Source organism: Lampris incognitus, chromosome 11 (assembly GCF_029633865.1).
Source record: "Lampris incognitus isolate fLamInc1 chromosome 11, fLamInc1.hap2, whole genome shotgun sequence".
Taxonomy (NCBI): domain Eukaryota; kingdom Metazoa; phylum Chordata; class Actinopteri; order Lampriformes; family Lampridae; genus Lampris; species Lampris incognitus.
The window spans coordinates 45,728,835-45,747,872 of record NC_079221.1 but is presented as its reverse complement, the minus strand read 5'-3'; positions in this window follow the sequence as shown (position 1 = coordinate 45,747,872).

Here is a 19,038-nt window from a genome sequence, read left to right as displayed (position 1 = left end):
AACACACTCGTACAGGACAACAGTAACACACTCGTACAGGACAGCAGTAACACACTCGTACAGGACAACAGTAACACACTCTTACAGGACAACAGTAACACACTCGTACAGGACAACAGTAACACACTCTTACAGGACAACAGTAACACACTCGTACAGGACAACAGTAACACACTCGTACAGGACAGCAGTAACACACTCGTACAGGACAGCAGTAACACACTCTTACAGGACAACAGTAACACACTCGTACAGGACAACAGTAACACACTCTTACAGGACAACAGTAACACACTCGTACAGGACAACAGTAACACACTCGTACAGGACAGCAGTAACACACTCGTACAGGACAACAGTAACACACTCGTACAGGACAACAGTAACACACTCGTACAGGACAGCAGTAACACACTCGTACAGGACAGCAGTAACACACTGGTACAGGACAGCAGTAACACACTGGTACAGGACAGCAGTAACACACTCGTACAGGACAGCAGTAACACACTCGTACAGGACAGCAGTAACACACTCGTACAGGACAGCAGTAACACACTCGTACAGGACAACAGTAACACACTCGTACAGGACAACAGTAACACACTCGTACAGGACAGCAGTAACACACTCGTACAGGACAACAGTAACACACTCGTACAGGACAGCAGTAACACACTCGTACAGGACAACAGTAACACACTCGTACAGGACAGCAGTAACACACTCGTACAGGACAACAACAACACACTCGTACAGGACAACAACAACACACTCGTACAGGACAACAGTAACACACTCGTACAGGACAGCAGTAACACACTCGTACAGGACAGCAGTAACACACTCGTACAGGACAGCAGTAACACACTCGTACAGGACAACAGTAACACACTCGTACAGGACAGCAGTAACACACTCGTACAGGACAACAGTAACCCACTCGTACAGGACAGCAGTAACACACTCGTACAGGACAACAGTAACACACTCGTACAGGACAGCAGTAACACACTCGTACAGGACAACAGTAACACACTCGTACAGGACAACAGTAACACACTCGTACAGGACAACAGTAACACACTCGTACAGGACAACAGTAACACACTCGTACAGGACAACAGTAACACACTCGTACAGGACAGCAGTAACACACTCGTACAGGACAGCAGTAACACACTCGTACAGGACAGCAGTAACACACTCGTACAGGACAACAGTAACACACTCGTACAGGACAGCAGTAACACACTCGTACAGGACAACAGTAACACACTCGTACAGGACAGCAGTAACACACTCGTACAGGACAGCAGTAACACACTCGTACAGGACAACAGTAACACACTCGTACAGGACAGCAGTAACACACTCGTACAGGACAGCAGTAACACACTCGTACAGGACAGCAGTAACACACTCGTACAGGACAGCAGTAACACACTCGTACAGGACAGCAGTAACACACTCGTACAGGACAGCAGTAACACACTCGTACAGGACAGCAGTAACACACTCGTACAGGACAGCAGTAACACACTCGTACAGGACAACAGTAACACACTCGTATAGGACAACAGTAACACACTCGTACAGGACAACAGTAACACACTCGTACAGGACAGCAGTAACACACTCGTACAGGACAACAGTAACACACTCGTATAGGACAACAGCAACACACTCGTACAGGACAGCAGTAACACACTCGTACAGGACAACAATAACACACTCGTACAGGACAACAATAACACACTCGTACAGGACAACAGTAACACACTCGTACAGGACAACAGTAACACACTCGTACAGGACAACAGTAACACACTCGTACAGGACAACAGTAACACACTCGTACAGGACAGCAGTAACACACTCGTACAGGACAACAGTAACACACTCGTACAGGACAACAGTAACACACTCGTACAGGACAACAGCAACACACTCGTACAGGACAACAGCAACACACTCGTACAGGACAACAGTAACACACTCGTACAGGACAACAATAACACACTCGTACAGGACAACAATAACACACTCGTACAGGACAACAGTAACACACTCGGACAGGACAACAGTAACACACTCGTACAGGACAGCAGTAACACACTCGTACAGGACAGCAGTAACACACTCGTACAGGACAACAATAACACACTCGGACAGGACAACAATAACACACTCGGACAGGACAGCAGTAACACACTCGTACAGGACAGCAGTAACACACTCGTACAGGACAGCAGTAACACACTCTTACAGGACAGCAGTAACACACTCGTACAGGAAAACAGTAACACACTCGTACAGGACAGCAGTAACACACTCGTACAGGACAGCAGTAACACACTCGTACAGGACAGCAGTAACACACTCGTACAGGACAACAGTAACACACTCGTACAGGACAGCAGTAACACACTCGTACAGGACAACAGTAACACACTCGTACAGGACAGCAGTAACACACTCGTACAGGACAGCAGTAACACACTCGTACAGGACAGCAGTAACACACACGTGTAGGACAGCAGTAACACACTCGTACAGAAAAGTAACACACTCGTGTAGGACAGCAGTAACACACTCGTATAGAACAGTAACTCACTCGTATAGGACAGCAGTAACACACTCGTATAGAACAGCAACTCACTCGTATAGGACAGCAGTATCCCACTCGTACAGGACAGTAACACACTCGTATAGAACAGTAACACACTCGTATAGGACAGCGGTAACACACTCGTATAGAACAGTAACTCACTCGTATAGGACAGCAGTAACACACTCATACAGGACAGCAGTAACACACTCATACAGGACAGCAGTAACACACTCATACAGGACAGCAGTAACACACTCATAGAGGACAGCAGTAACACACTCGTACAGGAAAGTAACACACTCGTATAGGACAGCAGTAAAACACTCATACAGGACAGCAGTAACACACTCGTACAGGAAAGTAACACACTCGTGTAGGACAGCAGTAACACACTCGTATAGAAAAGTAACACACTCGTGTAGGACAACAGTAACACACTCGTATAGAACAGTAACTCACTCGTATAGGACAGCAGTACCACACTCGTACAGGAAAGTAACACACTCGTGTAGGACAGCAGTAACACACTCGTACAGGACATAACACACTCATAGAGGACAGCAGTAACACACTCGTACAGGAGAGTAACACACTCGTGTAGGACAGCAGTAACACACTTGTACAGGACAGCAACACACTCGTATAAGACAGCAGTAACACACTCGTACAGGACAGCAACACACTCGTATAGGACAGCAGTAACACACTCGTACAGGACAGCAACACACACGTATAGGACAGCAGTAACACACTCGTACAGGGAAGTAACACACTCGTGTAGGACAGCAGTAACACACTCATACAGGACAGTTACACACTCGTGTAGGACAGTAACACACTCGTACAGGACATAACACACTCATAGAGGACAGCAGTAACACACTTGTACAGGAGAGTAACACACTCGTATAGAACAGCAGTAACACACTCGTATAGAACAGTAACACACTCATATAGAACAGCAGTAACACACTCGTATTGGACAGCAGTAACTCACTCGTATAGAACAGTAACACACTCGTATAGGACAGCAGTAACACACTCGTATTGGACAGCAGGAACTCACTCGTATAGGACAGCAGTAACACACTTGTATAGGACAGTAACACAGACAGTAACACATTCATACAGGACAGTAACACACTCGTATTGGGCAGCAGTACCAAACTTGTACAGGACAGTAACACACTCGCATAGGACAGTAACACACTCGTATAGAACAGCAACACACTCGTATAGGACAGCAGTAACACACTCATACAGGAGAGTAACTCACTCGTATAGGACAGCAGTAACACACTCATACAGGAGAGTAACTCACTCGTATAGGACAGCAGTAACACACTTGTATAGAAAAGTAACTCACTCGTTTGGACAGCAGTAACACACTTGTATAGGACAGTAACACACACAGTAACACACTCATACAGGACAGTAACACACTCGTATAGGACAGCAGTAACACACTCGTATAGAACAGTAACTCACTCGTATAGGACAGCAGTAACACACTCGTATAGAACAGTAACTCTCTCGTACAGGACAGCAGTAACACACTCGTACAGGACATCAGTAACACACTAGTACAGGACAGCAGTAACACACTCGTATAGGACATCAGTAACACACTCATACAGGACAGCAGTAACACACTCGTATAGGACATCAGTAACACACTCGTACAGGACATCAGTAACACACTCGTATAGGACATCAGTAACACACTCGTACAGGACAGCAGTAACACACTCGTATAGGACAGCAGGTGGTATGCTGCAGAGTCCACCCGCTGCTATTCTACACACTGACATCAGCTCCACACCATCTGTGTGTATGCGTGTGTCTGTGTGTGTGTGTGTTTGCTTGTGTGTGTGTGTGTGTGTGTGTGTGTGTGTCTCTCTCTCTCTGTTTATGTCTGTGTGTGTGTGTCTGTGTGTTTGTGTGTGTGTCTGTGTGTGTGTGTTTGTGTATGTGTGTGTGTAAACGTGTATATGTTTGTGTGTGTGTGTGTGTATGTGTGTGTCTCTCTGTTTATGTCTCTGTGTGTGTGTCTGTGTGTTTGTGTGTGTGTCTGTGTGTGTGTGTTTGTGTATGTGTGTGTAAACGTGTATATGTTTGTGTGTGTGTGTGTATGTGTGTGTTTCCTGCTTGCTGAAATGAAGCCAATATTTTCTTGTTTATTGGGGTCCATTACCAACTAGAATACACACATAACATACGATACTCTATAGACAGCATGACTGCACCTGCATGCACGCGCATGTGCACTGGACACAGAAGGCTTAAAGTGGAAGCTGGGGGTGATCATTTTTCGGTGTGAGGGTATCTATTTGTGTCTGTTGTGAGCGTGTCTATTTGTTTCCGGTGTGAGCGTATCTATTTGTTTCCGGTGTGAGCGTATCTATTTGTTTCCGGTGTGAGGGTATCTAATTGTTTCCGGTGTGAGGGTATCTATTTGTTTCCGGTGTGAGCGTATCTATTCGTTTCCGGTGTGAGCGTATCTATTTGTTTCCGGTGTGAGGGTATCTAATTGTTTCCGGTGTGAGTGTATCTATTTGTTTCCGGTGTGAGTGAATCTATTTGTTTCCGGTGTGAGGGTATCTAATTGTTTCCGGTGTGAGCGTATCTATTTGTTTCTGGTGTGAGGGTATCTATTTGTTTCTGGTGTGAGGGTATCTAATTGTTTCCGGTGTGAGGGTATCTATTTGTTTCTGGTGTGAGGGTATCTAATTGTTTCCGGTGTGAGGGTATCTAATTGTTTCCGGTGTGAGCGTATCTAATTGTTTCCGGTGTGAGGGTATCTATTTGTTTCCGGTGTGAGTGTATCTAATTGTTTCCGGTGTGAGGGTATCTAATTGTTTCCGGTGTGAGGGTATCTAATTGTTTCCGGTGTGAGTGTATCTAATTGTTTCCGGTGAGGGTATCTAATTGTTTCCGGTGTGAGCTTATCTAATTGTTTCCGGTGTGAGGGTATCTAATTGTTTCCGGTGTGAGTGTATCTAATTGTTTCCGGTGAGGGTATCTAATTGTTTCCGGTGTGAGGGTATCTAATTGTTTCCGGTGTGAGTGTATCTAATTGTTTCCGGTGAGGGTATCTAATTGTTTCCGGTGTGAGTGTATCTAATTGTTTCCGGTGTGAGTGTATCTAATTGTTTCCGGTGAGGGTATCTAATTGTTTCCGGTGTGAGGGTATCTAATTGTTTCCGGTGTGAGGGTATATATTTGTTTCCGGTGTGAGCATATCTATTTGTTTCTGGTGTGAGGGTATCTAATTGTTTCCGGTGTGAGGGTATCTATTTGTTTCCGGTATGGGTGTATCTAATTGTTTCCGGTGTGAGGGTATCTAATTGTTTCCGGTGTGAGGGTATCTATTTGTTTCTGGTGTGAGGGTATCTATTTGTTTCCGGTGTGAGCGTATCTAATTGTTTCCGGTGTGAGGGTATCTAATTGTTTCCGGTGTGAGCGTATCTAATTGTTTCCGGTGTGAGGGTATCTAATTGTTTCCGGTGTGAGCGTATCTAATTGTTTCCGGTGTGAGGGTATCTAATTGTTTCCGGTGTGAGCGTATCTATCTGTGCGTGTGGAGCAGCTCCAGTTCCACGTGCTGCTGTCCAGTTCCCATCAGCTGGTCTCGTGGTATCGGGGAAGTCCTTCTCGGGGCGCGGGGAAGAGTTTTGGCTTTAAAACGCGGGACCGTTTGTGTCGGTTTTATTTGGAGGGTGAGTTGTGTGTCCGTGTGTGTCCGTGTACGGTGTGAGCCGAGAGAGAACACCCTGCCATCCGAGCTCCGAGTTGCACCGCACCAGATGCAGCATCCCACTCTAATGAGACAGTCTGTCTCTGCAGTTTGCATGTTTGCGTGTGTGTGCGTGTGTGTGTGTGTGTGTGTGTGTGTGTGTGTGTGTGTCTGTGTGTGTGTGTGTTGGAGAGGAGGACTCTTGTGTGTATCCTGTGCCGTCATGTTCTTGATGTGTGAGGGACTTTTTTTGCTTTCCTTTGGCGGCTGCGAGTGGCAGTGTGATTATTTTGCGGATGAGCGTGTGTGTGCGTGTGTGTGCGTGTGTGCTTCCCCGTGCGTGCTCGCGCCTGTCAGAGCGTGCGGGCTTTTTAGTGTGTGAAGACGTTCATCAAATACCTCCTGACATCCTGTCTCGTCGCCGCCTCCGGGGAGTCGCTGCTTCTCCGGGAGCAGATGCAGAACTCTGAGCGGCGGGAGGAGCACGCGAGAGGGACACGCTGACACACACCAATTAAACCTGTCATTAACGCTGCCCTGGGACACTACACAAAACACACACGCCGTGTTTCAAACATCCAGCCACCTGTTGCCCCCCCCCCCTGCTTTTCGGCCTCTCGTCCCGCCAGTCAGTGGTGCACCAGACCGCTACCTGTTACTGAGGCAGGACTGAGGGGGAACTCCGTCTCCCCCTTCCTCCCTCCCTCTCCCACACACGGGCACACAGACACTGTCAGAAAGAGCTTCATAGCCAGGGCTGTCCTGTGATGGTGTCCTGTGATGCTGTCCTGTGATGGTATCATGTGATGGTGTCCTATGATGGTGTCCTGTGATGCTGTTCTATGATGGTGTCCTGTGATGGTGTCTGTGATGGTATTATGTGATGGTGTGCTGTGATGGTGACCTGTGATGGTGTGCTGTGATGGTGTCTGTGATGGTGTTTGTGATGGTATCATGTGATGGTGTCCTGTGATGGTGTCCTGTGATGGTGTCCTGTGATGCTGTCCTGTGATGGTGACCTGTGATGGTGACCTGTGATGGTGACCTGTGATGGTGACCTGTGATGGTCTGCTGTGATGGTGACCTGTGATGGTGTGCTGTGATGGTGTCTGTGATGGTATCATGTGATGGTGTCCTGTGATGGTGTCCTGTGATGGTATCTTGTGATGATATCATGTGATGGTGTGCTGTGATGGTGTCTGTGATGGTGTCCTGTGATGCTGTCCTGTGATGGTGTCTGTGATGGTGTCTGTGATGGTGTCCTGTGATGCTGTCCTGTGATGCTGTCCTGTGATGGTGTCTGTGATGGTGTCTGTGATGGTATCATGTGATGGTGTGCTGTGAGGCACAGTGTGTTGTGCTGCTTTGCACATTAATGCAGTCACATACACATCATTACACACACACTCACACACACACACACACACACACACACACACACACACACACACACACACACACACACACACACACACACACACACACGGAACTTCTAGTGACAGCCAGACAATATTCTGTCAGCTGTCTGATTTGACCTAACTTGACCCCGACTGACACGAAAGAAAACAGCACAGTAACCCATGCACACACACACACACACACACACTGAGGTATGTGTGTGTGTGCACGCGTGTGTGTGTGTGTATTTAATCCGATGTTGAGCCTCTGACTGTGTCAACATCTCTGGGCTGAGTGACTGCGGTCGTGAAGGAACCAGCTCGTCCTTAACAATCAGAACGACGCCTGTGCGACGACTTGTCGTCCTGCAGCGGCCGAGTTTGTGTTACAAACGGATCCCATTAGAAAGCCTCCGCGATCTCACCCGTCCGGCGCTGATCCAGGCCGTCCCCGTCCTCCACCGCGGCGAGGAACCGGCCCGCGTGAGGCGGGGGGGTGGGGTGGGGTGGGATGGTCATGGGAGGATGTGGTTCTTGACGGCGGGCCGGTGAGGGGGCCGGGATAGACTAAGTGAGGGGGAGTGAGGCTTGGACACACACACACACACACACACACACACACACACACACACACACACACACACACATTCCAGAAAGTGTGTGTGTGTGTGTGTGTGTGTGTGTGTGTGTGTGTGTGTGTGTGTGTGTGTGTGTGAGAGAGAGAGGGGGGGGGCGAGCGAGCCGAGGCTTGGACACAGCAGACACGCATCAGCACAGCTCCAGTGCCGTCAAGCTAAACTGACATAAGCAGCCTCGGGCTGCCCTATCAGAGATGGACTTTACATAACGACTGAGTCACTCACAATCTATTTTTATGGCTTTGAGGTGTGTGTCTGTGTGTGTGTGTGTGTGTGTGTAAGGGAGACAGAAAGTCAAGAGAACTGAATGAGGAGGAAGCAAGAGGGAGACATAAACATACATACAGCCTCTTACTGAGACACAAACTGTGAAGTCGAACACGTCACGCAGCCGGGGGGGCGGGGTCAGCTAATTCGTCGTCTTAAAGACGATATTAACACACACACACACACACACACACACACACACACACAAACAGCATTGCAACTTTTCAACTCTTTCAGCTCACAACACGCTTGTGTGAGTGTCAGCCAGAGGGACCTGTGCAGGCTGTGTCGCTGCCGTACTCCCAGTGCATGCTGGGAAACGCCTCAGCCCCACTGCAACCCTGAATTAAGCGGGTGTAGAGCCGAAGGAACGGAGAAGACCGTAGGTTCACACTTCAGCCGTGTCGGCAACTTTCTTTAATCCACGGTAAATCAGAGAGACAACCAAACCACAGCTCGACTGAGCGGAGGTGGCAAGAATAACCCGAAAACTGGCTGGACAACCATAACTTAACCCCGCGTTAACCTGCCAGGGCAACCATGACTTAACCCTTAGTTCCTGGGTTGAATTCTGTCCCCAATACGTGTCCACCACACAGGTATATATAATGGATGAATGACGCGACGAAGTAAAGCCGTGCTCGATTTGTATATACAACTTTACACTGTGATTGAGATCTTTTTCTTTTTTTGTCTTTGTCCACGTCTGCGTTTTAAGTTTGGTCGTGGTTGGATGGCTGGGAGAGCTGGCGCTGGATCGGCTGTGGGAGCCTCGTCTGGTCTGCTGCGTCAGGTGGGCCCAGAGACCGCGGCCCCGCCTGGAGCTGCGGCCGAGGAGGACGCGCCGAGGGCGGTCTGACAGGACGCGGAGGCGGGGCGGGCTAAGCTAACTGCTAGCCCATGCAGGCCGGCGGTGCCGCCAGTCATCCTGGCCAGCCTTCGTTCTCCTGGACCGTGGTTTTGTGTTTAGTTTGGGTATGTGTTGGTTTGGGTATGTGTGTTAGTTTGGATATGTGTGGTAGTTTGGGTATGTGTGGTAGTTTGGGTATCTGTGGTAGTTTGGATATGTGTGTTAGTTTGGGTATGTGTGGTAGTTTGGGTATCTGTGGTAGTTTGGGTATGTGTGGTAGTTTGGGTATGTGTGTTAGTTTGGATATGTGTTAGTTTGGGTATGTGTGTTAGTTTGGGTATGTGTGTTAGTTTGGGTATGTGTGTTAGTTTGGGTATGTGTGTTGGTTTGGGTATGTGTGTTAGTTTGGGTATGTGTGTTAGTTTGGATATGTGTGTTAGTTTGGGTATGTGTGTTAGTTTGGGTATGTGTGTTAGTTTGGGTATGTGTGTTAGTTTGGGTATGTGTGTTAGTTTGGATATGTGTGTTAGTTTGGATATGTGTGTTGGTTTGGGTATGTGTTAGTTTGGGTATGAGTGTTAGTTTGGGTATGGGTGTTAGTTTGGGTATGTGTGTTAGTTTGGGTATGAGTGTTAGTTTGGGTATGTGTGTTAGTTTGGGTATATGAGTTAGTTTGGGTATGTGTGTTAGTTTGGATATGTGTGTTAGTTTGGGTATGTGTGTTACTTTGGGTATGTGTGTTAGTTTGGGTATGTGTGTTACTTTGGGTATGTGTGTTAGTTTGGGTATGTGTGTTAGTTTGGGTATATGTGTTAGTTTGGGTATGTGTGTTAGTTTGGATATGTGTGTTACTTTGGGTATGTGTGTTAGTGTGGATATGTGTGTTAGTTTGGGTATGTGTGTTAGTTTGGGTATGTGTGTTACTTTGGGTATGTGTGTTAGTTTGGGTATGTGTGTTAGTTTGGGTATGTGTGTTAGTTTGGATATATTTGTTAGTTTGGGTATGTGTGTTAGTTTGGGTATGTGTGTTAGTTTGGGTATATGTGTTAGTTTGGGTATGTGTGTTAGTTTGGATATGTGTGTTAGTTTAGGTAAGTGTGTTCTTGTAGTTTTTGGTTGTGTTTTTGTCTTTGTGTTGCACTGCCGTGGGGGAAACGATGTGTCATTTCGTTTCATGTGAGCAAGTGCATGAAATGAAACGACACATAAAGTGTTCCTGGGTCCTGGTTCCTGATTTTGAAACCTTCAGATGTAAAATAAAAAGCAGATTTCACACACACACACACACACACACACACACACACACACACACACACACACACATAATGTCAACTATGGCGGGACGTGGAGAAGTGGCAGCAGATGACACCAATCACACACCACACACCACACCAGCACACCACAACACAACACACCACACCAGCACACCACAACACATCACAACACACCAGCACACCACAACACACCACAACACACCACAACACACCATAACACACCACACCAGCACACCACAACACACCATAACACACCACACCAGCACACCACAACACACCACACCAGCACACCACAACACACCAGCACACCAGCACACCACAACACACCACACCACAACACACCACAGTACAGCACATCACAACACAACACACCACCACACCACAGCACACCAGCCGCAGGCCGTCTTCATACATGTCATATTATTGTATCAGTGCTACACAAAACGTCGTGAGTACTGCATGACATTTCATTAAGTAACCACTGCGGAGGAAACCAAGTATACCGGGGGTTCCCCGTTTAAGGTTCTCGTTTCTAATTCACATAAATATCACCGTAGCACAGAAACGCCAAAAGTAAGCAAGCCTCGAGCCTGTCGGCCCTGCACTTTTATATCCCAAGCCCGACAGCACGGTAGCAACACACACACACACACACACACACACACACACACACACAAGCTTCACAGTTTGATATACTGTATGATGCATTAGGGGGCAGGTGAGGACAGACGCGGTCTACACGCAGAAGAAGAAAGGAACATTTCCCGCTTCAGTAATGAACGGTAACTTGCTCATACCTCGTGACTTCTAGCTGAATAGGCTTGGCTCTATCAACATGTATTAACGTCCAAGAGCTAATGAGCCTTTAGCCATTTTATCTTCTCCTCCTCCCCCCCCTTTTCTCCCCAGTTGTATCCGGCCAATTACCCCACTCTTCCCGAGCCGTCCCAGTCTCTGCTCCACCCCCTCTGCCGATCCGGGGAGGGCTGCGGACTACCACATGCCTCCTCCCATACATGTGGAGTCGCCAGGCGCTTCTTTTCCCCTGACAGTGAGGAGTTTCACCCCCTGGGGAAACTCCTCACTGTCAGGGGAAAAGAAGCAGGGGGTGAAACTCCTCACTGTCAGGGGAAAAGAAGCAGGGGGTGAAGCTCCTCAATGTCAGGGGAAAAGAAGCGGGGGGTGAAACTCCTCACTGTCAGGGGAAAAGAAGCGGGGGGTGAAACTCCTCACTGTCAGGGGAAAAGAAGCAGGGGGTGAAACTCCTCACTGTCAGGGGAAAAGAAGCAGGGGGTGAAGCTCCTCACTGTCAGGGGAAAAGAAGCAGGGGGTGAAGCTCCTCACTGTCAGGGGAAAAGAAGCAGGGGGTGAAACTCCTCACTGTCAGGGGAAAAGAAGCAGGGGGTGAAACTCCTCACTGTCAGGGGAAAAGAAGCAGGGGGTGAAACTCCTCACTGTCAGGGGAAAAGAAGCAGGGGGGGAAACTCCTCACTGTCAGGGGAAAAGAAGCAGGGGGTGAAACTCCTCACTGTCAGGGGAAAAGAAGCAGGGGGTGAAGCTCCTCACTGTCAGGGGAAAAGAAGCAGGGGGTGAAACTCCTCACTGTCAGGGGAAAAGAAGCAGGGGGTGAAGCTCCTCACTGTCAGGGGAAAAGAAGCAGGGGGGGAAACTCCTCACTGTCAGGGGAAAAGAAGCAGGGGGTGAAGCTCCTCACTGTCAGGGGAAAAGAAGCAGGGGGTGAAACTCCTCACTGTCAGGGGAAAAGAAGCAGGGGGTGAAACTCCTCGCTGTCAGGGGAAAAGAAGCGGTGGGGGACGTAGCGCGTGGGAGGATCACGCTATTCCCCCCAGTTCCCCCCCCCCCCTGAACAGGCACCCCAACCGACCAGAAGAGGCGCTAGTGCAGCGACCAGGACACATACCCACATCCGGCTTCCCACCTGTAGACTCGGCCAATTGTGTCTGTAGAGACGCCCGGCCGAGCCGGAGGTAACACGGGGATTCGAACCGCCGATCCCTGTGTCGGTAGGCAACAGAATAGACCACTACACCACCCGGACGCCATTGTATCAGTAATATCAGAGCTCCTGTTGCTCCATGCCGGTAGGAGGCTGCGGACTGCAGACGGGAGGGATGTGGACCAAGTGGACCACAAGGTTAAACCACAGCAGCAGTGACGGGGGACAAATGCGTCCTACCCGGCCGCCGAGTGGAGGGAAAACACACACAAGTAGGTGAGTCACGTTTTACATAAGCCTTGCTGTGCGGTGCGATGGACTTCGCCGCACACTTCTTCCTACATGGGTCGCGCCGCCTTCATCGCCGCCTGTCCCGTTACGTAATGGTTAATTCGGCGGTTAATTCCTCAGCGTAATGAAGTTCACGTGTTGTAAACTTGAAAAAGTGTCACTTAAACTGTCGACAGCACGGACACAACCGCACAGGTATCGCCACAAATGCACACCTGTCCCCCATGCTGAGCCCTGCTGAGTCCTGCTGAGTCCTGCTGAGTCCTCCCCGCCCCGCTTTTCTCTTCTTCATCTGTCGTTCTGGACCGTGTCGTACTCTAACCCCCTCCAACGCAAGTGAGGACACTCTTTCCCCCCCCCCCTCTCTCTCTCTCTCCCTCTCTCCTCTCAGTCTCCCTCTCCTGTCTCTCTCTCTCTCTGCCTCTCTCTCTCTCTGCCTCTCTCTCAGTCTCTCTCCCTCTCTCTCTCCTGTCTCTCTCTCTCTCTCTCTCTCTCTCTCAGTCTGTCTGTCTGTCTCTCTCGCTCTCCTGTGTCTCTCTCTCTGCCTCTCTCTCTCAGTCTCTCTCTCTCTCTCTCTGCCTCTCTCTCCCTCTCTCTCAGTCAGTCTGTCTGTCTCTCTCCCTCTTTCTCTCTCCTGTCTCTCTCGCTCTGCCTCTCTCTCCCTCTCTCTTTCTCTCCCTCTCTCTGTCTGTCCGTCTCTTTTCTTTCTCTTTCTCTCCCTCTCCCTCTCTGTCTGTCTCACTCTCTCTCCCTCTCTCTGTCTGTCTTTCTCTCCTCTCTCTTCTCTCTTGCCCTCGGTCTGTCTCTCTCTTCTCTTTCTCTCCCTCTCTGTCTGTCTCCCTCTTCTCTCTCTCTTTCTCTCCCTCTCTGTCTGTCTCCCTCTTCTCTCTCTCTTTCTCTCCCTCTCTGTCTGTCTCTCTCTCTCACTCTCTGTACCATTTAAAATCAAAATCTGACTCTCTCTGTCTCTTTTCTTATTCTCCTTTTCTCCATCTCTCTGTCTGCCTGTCTCTGCTCTCTTTCTCTCTCTCTCTCCCTCCTTCTCAGTTTGTCTGTCTGTCTGTCTGTCTGTCTGTCTGTCTGTCTCTCTCTCCCTCTCTCTGTCTGTCCGTCTCTTTTCTTTCTCTCCCTCTCCCTCTCTGTCTGTCTCACTCTCTCTCCCTCTCTTTCTCTGTCTGTCTCTCTCTCTCTCTCTCTCTGCCTCTCTGTCCCTCTCTCTTTCTTTCCCTCTCTCTGTCTGTCCGTCTCTTTTCTTTCTCTTTCTCTCTCTCTCCCTCCTTCTCAGTTTGTCTGTCTGTCTTTCTGTCTGTCTGTCTCTCTCTCCCTGTCTTTGTCTGTCCGTCTCTTTTCTTTCTCTTTCTCTCCCTCTCCCTCTCTGTCTGTCTCACTCTCTCTCCCTCTCTCTCTCTGCCTCTCTCTCCCTCTCTCTTTCTTTCCCTCTCTCTGTCTGTCTGTCTGTCTGTCTCTTTTCTTTCTCTTTCTCTCTCTCTCCCTCTCTGTCTGTCTCCCTCTTCCCTCTCTCCTTCTGTCCCTCTCTCTGTCTGTCTCTCTCTCTCACTCTGTACCATTTAAAATCAAAATCTGCCTCTCTCTGTCTCTTTTCTTTCTCTCCTTTTCTCCCTCTCTCTGTCTGTCTGTCTGCTCTCTTTCTCTCTCTCTCCCTCCTTCTCTCGCGCACACATATAGTCACACACACACAAAACACTCATTATTCCTTTCTCTCTGAACACACACCTATCTCCCCCATACTCTCTCTCTGTCTTTCTCTCTCACCCCCCCCCCACACACACAGGGTGAATCGCCTCGCAGACAAACCACAGAAGCCCTGCATACACATATGCAAACGGTGTTCTGCTTTTCTAACACTTTCGCGTCCGCCCGCGCGTGCGCACGCACGCACGCACACGCACAATCCGGGACACCAATTTAAACAGACAGGAGCAGACAGAGTCGGGCAATTGTTATATTGACTGGGCATGCTGAACACGTGACCACGCAGAGCTGGTTGGCTTCATCCTCACCAAGCTCTACTTCAACTTCGCCCTGTCCTCGTGTTATGCCCCGATGGGGGGGCATCCAACCCTCCGTCAGAGAGGCGGAGCGCGGGGAGAGCCTGGCCCGTCAAAGGAGGGTTTCTAACGTTTTCAGGAGGCCCGTTTCGTTAGCGTTTAGTTTGTCTGTGTGTGTGCGCGCGCGCGCGCGCGTGTAATAGAGGGAGGGATGGAGGGGGTGACAGAGGTATATAGAGTTGAGGGATGAGGCGAGCTGTGTATTGCTATTGATCAGTGTCAGGAGTCGTCTGAGAGCCGGGTTAAAACAGGCCTATCTGCCGTCACACCTCCTCCTCCTCCTCTCTCTCTCTCTCTCTCTCCTGCAGCCCGAAGAGCCCGGCTTCATGTCTGGAGAGCGCGTGGTGATTTACGAGGCCGCGATTTCTCCTCCGCCGCTGAACTTCCGGCGCTCCCGGTGATTCCTCCGCGGTGGACTCCGGCGTCTGTAGCGCCAAAGAAACGAGACCGTCTGGGAAACTGTCCCAAGTGTCCCGCGGCCCTTCTCGGCGAGGGACGCCCTGCTGCGGCGACTATAGGCGGTGTTAAAATGCCCGGAAAAAAAAGCTATAAGCCAAAGTGTCCTTGATGCGTCCTTCAAAATCTCCTGCTGAAATTTCAACAGTTTAGTGTACCCCCCAACCCCCCTCTCAGGGGGTGTCTAAAAGGCAACAACACAGCAGGGAGCGGGGTTGAATATGACAGCCCGCGTGTTTAATAGCGCCGAAGCGCGCGCGAGTGCCGCTGTCAGCAGAGCTGCATCGGGCTCAGCGCGTCTGCGTAACTGCAAGAGCCCTCCGTTGCACACCACACACCGGCAACAGCCCTCGCCGAGGACTCCGAAAGTTAGGCGGTAAACCGGCTCCGCGCTGACAGGCGAGGGCGAGAACGCGTGTCCTGCAAGACGAGCGCAACATGCAACGCAACAAACAAAACCCTCGTGTTTTTTTCCTCTTTTTTTTTTTGGAGGAGGAGGGAGGGAGGGAGGGAGGGGGGGTATGCACTGGGGAATAAAACATGACACAAAACAGATTAGGGTTAAGGCACATAAAAGATACTAGAGCTAATCCCGCCGGCGTTATCTTGTTAAGTGTAGATGCCGGCGTCGGAGTGTCCGCGGAGAATAAATGAACTGAGCGTGAACTAATACTGCAGTTAAATGGGTGGCGTGCGTCTCCCACGCACGCTCGCGTAGCGGAGAGAGCGCGAGAGAGCGCGAGCGAGAGAGAGAGAGTAGACTGCGCTAGTAAACACCGAACAACATTGGCAACCTGAAGTAAATATGTATGTAGCATCAGGACCACCGCATCATCAGGACCAGCGCATCATCGGGACCAGCGCATCATCGGGACCACCACGTTTCACCTACTGTTTTACTTCCCTGGCTGCCGTTGTGGCGCCCTAATGAGCCCGCCAAGGCGTAGCGCGTGCACAGTCTCCCATCGAAGAGCGCTCTCATCGATACGGTCACGGTGACATTGTATCACCTTTGAGCGTGCTCGGCAGCCGCCACGGCGTCTGTGTACCGGCCGCCGGCGGGCCGCCCGGGGCTGGCGGAGCGGAGAGGCGCTCCGCACACTTATTGTTTCCTTGGTGACTGGACCGGCCGGGTACCGGGGGACGCAGGACGTCGCCGGATTACCGGAGCGCATTTGACATTGTTTGAGCGGCGACCAACGTGTCCGTACGCGCGCGCACGCACGCACGCGCACGCGGAGACGCGTATAGCTCTACAAACCACACCCACGCAGAATCACATATGCGCGCGCAGCGCGCCGAGTCCCAAAGACCAAAAGAGCAGGAGAAACCCGAGCACGGCGGCGGACTTACGGGATGACCCTGGTCCATGGGGGTCTCGGTGGTCGTGCTACTCCGTCATCCGCTCGGCTCTGGCCGATCAAATGCCGTGATCGCAGTCCACGTCTCTGCAAATGTACCACAGGATCACGTAGAGGATGAGGAGGATGGCGAAGATGAAGAGCGCTACTAGGATGGCCTTGGTCACCGGGGAGATGAGCGACTGCATGTCAGAGGGAGCCGGCAGAGCGGCGTGCTGCTCCGCGTCCGTCTCAGTCGTAGCTGCCCTCCGCCGTCTCTCCTCTCTCCCTCTCTCTCCCCCTCTCTCTCTCTCTCTCTCTCTCTCTCTCTCTCTCTCTCTCTCTCTCTCTCTCTCTCTCTCTCTCTCTCTCTCTCTCTCTCTCTCCCTTCTCTCTCTCTCCCCTCTCTCCCCTCTCTCTCCTCTCTCCCCTCTCTCTCTCTCCTCTCTCCTCTCTCTCTCTCTCTCTCTCCCCTCTCTCTCTCTGTCGCTTGTCTCCCCTCTCTCTCTCTCGCTTGTCTCCCCCCCCCCCCCTCTCTCTCTCTCTCTCGCTTGTCTCCCCTCTCTCCGGGCTGACTGTTGAATACGGCGCGTTTCCGCGCGCGCGCGCACCCACAAACACACACACTTTAAAGAACGCGCAAAGAAAACACGCGCGCTCCGACGCGTGGGGTTTCCCCTTTCCGGAATCAGCAGAAGAAGAGGGGCGGGTGGGGGTGGGTGGTGGTGGTGATCTCTTACGAGTCTCCTGACTGGGAGAGCCGCTCTTTCCCACAGCGTGCCGTTCAGAAGAATCCACAGATGTCCAAAGCGGGACGAATAACCTTCGGCAGACTGTGGACTACCCCACCCCCACCCCCACCCCCGCATCCACCATCACCACCCCCACCCCCCACTCCCACCGCCACCGCCGCATACACACAACTACACCGTATCTAAACCCCCAAGTTGTCGGCGTGTCTCGGCAGCTGGTGGGGGGGGGGGACGGGCTGATTAGTATTCCCCGGCTCCTTCGCCAGCCGTCAGCCGCGCGTGAGGGAGCCGGCGGCGCGGGCTCCGCGTCACGTGTGACACGAGAACCAGCCTGTAAACCTGTCGGCCACAGGTTTGATGCGGAGGACGCAACAAGATGCCGCCCGTTCCCAGTTTGTGTCGCTCTTCTCCGGCTGGAGCAGCCCGCTCAGAGCGCTTCATGTGTGTGTGTGTGTGTGGGGGGGGGGGTTGGGGGGGTCCGAGGACGGGCTGTTGTGTTGCTGTAAAGCCCCCTGACGCAAATTTGTGAGTTGTGATATCGGGCTACACACGTAACTGACTTGACTTGACAAGATAACAGCCAAGCTCCTCGGGGGGCAGTCAGGGGTTGTCTTGCTCAGGGGGACGCCTCGACATTTTTTGCAAAGACGCACGCCGGTACTCAGACCTCGTTATGATCCCGCACCCTGTGAGATTCAGCAATTACCAACACGCCCCGCCCCCACACGCCCCGCCCCACACTTCTGCATTCTGGCCACTGTGGCTTGCTCATAATTGCATAACCCCACAAATTCAGGAAGTCAAGGTAATCGGAGAAATTAACCGGTATTGCAACGCCGCCCCCCCCCACCTCCCATAGCGCCCATGTGTTTTATAAAAGTCTATTTTGAGATTCCACGAAGCGGTTAAGACTCATTTAAATGTGTGCACGTTACCGTTAATGTCTTCATATTGTAACGTGCATGGATAAGTAGACACGCTGGCCGTTGGCAGGCGGGTCTGACCCTTTAGTCTAGCGGTTAGCGACGCCTCTTGCGGTGCGGGCGATACGGGTTCGCGTCCCGGCCGCGGCACTTCCTGTGGTTGCGGTTGTACCTCCGAAATCGCTACATTGGTGTTAGAAGTGCAAGAGAGGCAAGATTGAGATGGCTTGGACATGTGTGGAGGAGAGATGCTGAGTATATTGGGAGAAGGATGCTGAATATGGAGCTGCCAGGGAAGAGGAGAAGAGGAAGGCCAAAGAGGAGGTTTATGGATGTGGCGAGGGAGGACACGCAGGTGGCTGGTGTGACAGAGGAAGACGCAGAAGACGGGAAGAAATGGAAACGGATGATCCGCTGTGGCGCCCCCTAACGGGAGCAGCCGAAAGTAGTAGTAGGTGTCAGAAGTGGGATGGA